The sequence below is a fragment of the Patiria miniata genome, unplaced genomic scaffold (assembly GCF_015706575.1).
Source record: "Patiria miniata isolate m_02_andy unplaced genomic scaffold, ASM1570657v1 HiC_scaffold_3, whole genome shotgun sequence".
Lineage (NCBI taxonomy): Eukaryota > Metazoa > Echinodermata > Asteroidea > Valvatida > Asterinidae > Patiria > Patiria miniata.
Window position 1 is genome coordinate 17166872 of NW_024037069.1, and position 2262 is coordinate 17169133.

The window sequence follows — 2262 nt, forward strand, 5'->3', positions numbered from 1 at the left end:
GTACACCATTTGCAAGGTTATACACCCTCGTCTCTGCATGGTCTCAGAGAGGCGCCCGTGCAGTTGTCCATGCCAACTTTCTCTATATAGGCTATACTTTGGAAACCCTTGCTCTCTACCTGCAGCAACAACCAGCGTCACATCTAAAAGTGAACCAGGCTCAAGCGCTCAATCCGTCATCTCAGTCTGTTTCAGTATCCTTGGCATAAATTGGCGCGACAGAGTTAGTTCCCAACATCGTGGTTCTTCAGCTTGCGCAATGTGTCCAACTTGCTCAAGATACATAGTATGGTCTGACCATGGTTGTGAGGATGGACGATTCCAGGCTCCCGCCCAAAGCTGTGCTGTATCATTCTGAACTTCAAAACCGGGAGAGAGACCCATTGGTCTTCCAAGCACCGCTTTAAGGACACATTAAAGAGAGGTATTTCGCAGTGACGTAACGATGTGGCAGCAGATCAACCTCAACGGCATAGCAGCTTCTGAGTCTCGCTGCGGCGGAAACCTCGGACCTCCCCTCCTCGGTCCTCGCCACTACAATCAAAAGCTCGTGTGCAGTGACAAATGCGAACGTGTTTGTTGTGCTCGTATTGGCCTGCGCGCGGTCATCGCTTCGGGGGTCAGACAAGTCGACCGTTGAGACAACTCGACTCGGGACAAGTCGACCGTTGAGATAACTCGACCGTTGAGACAACTCGCCCGTATGTGCGATAAATGGAAAGACAAGTCGACCGTTGAGACAAGTCGCCTCACATGTTTTGGGGATAGTACCGAGGATTTTGACGGCGGCTGATCGCCGTTTGGGAGTGATGATACATGAGTTTTTTGTTGTTGCATATAACAGAGCCGATATAGCGCAGCGTGATTGTCCGTGCAGATCGTTCGTTTTTTTTTTCAAGGCCACCGTGCGCGCATCCCCGGTCAACGTGACATCGTTTGTGCCGGGCCTGTGCGCCCATTTGCCGCGCCGGTCGACGTGCCCTCGTGCCGGGCCCGGCCCGGTCCTCGCGGCCGGGCGGGGCGCACCGGCCCGACGCGACGCCCTCTGTACATCGAGTATGCCCGCGCCGCACCCGTGATCGGTCTAGCCACAGATTTGTGCAACTTTTTCTGCTCCACGTGTATTCATTTCCATTAAGTCGAGCAGTCTCAACAGTCGAGTTGTCCCGAGTCGAGTTGTCTCAACGGTCGACCTGTCTCAACGGTCGAGTTGTCTCAACGGTCGACTTGTCCCGAGTCGAGTTGTCTCAACGGTCGACTTGTCTGACATTCATTGCTTCTCTCAACTGACCAGGAGCAAAAAATGGGTGTACCAGCGAAAGCAGAGATGGTTGCTGTGATCGATTTTGAGGCAGCTTATCCGACGGTACATGACTCTGCCCGGGGAGCTGAGATTGTGGTTTGAATGTTTCATTGGCCCGATGACAATAATAACGTAAAGCGCTTTGATCTTAAGACAAGATAAGTTTGCGGTAGCGCCATGTGAATAAATCTCTCGGTTCTTTTCAGAACCACACATACTCACAAAAGAGATTTATTCACATGGTGCTACCGCAAACTTATCTTGTCTTATAGTACTTTGCCACCATGCAAACCTTCAAATCTCCGCTTTGATCTTAGTTAAAATCGTTAGATATAAGTGTATCCATTATTATTATGAAGTAGATCCTTGTGGTGTTCCCAAATGGAACCAAATCTTGGCGTTGCGACAGGCGTATTAAACTATTATTCAAGTTCCTTAGTTTGTGCCTTTCAGACGTCCGTCGGGGAGAGGGGCGTTTGAAGTTGATTTTTTAATAGAAATATTGCGATTTGTTTTAGGGCACGGGGAACGCAAAAGACCGCAAATTAATCCTTTAGCAAGATGATGAGGAGTCAGTCAGTTATATTATATGGGATATGAATAGTACATGACCTTTGGCCCTGACTTTATCCCATTATAATTATCTACTCCTTAAAACCAAAAATTATGCAAGAAGGTTAATTCCAGAGTGATTTGTTACACATTTTAGAGACACTCAAAAACAAGTGGACAGCTGCTGGTAGTTTTGTATATTTCAGGATCATAAGCCAGCAGGGTTAATTAAAGAGTTTGAGAGGTGCCGCCCGTGTTATACAAATAACGCTATTTTTTACTGAGAGTGTGCACTGTACTGCATGCCCGAGCCACCCTCTGTAAAATAACACTGCGCCCTCTGTCGACCACATTATGGACTCCGCTTCGACTTCGCCCACATATCGCATGCGATTTGGATGAATCAT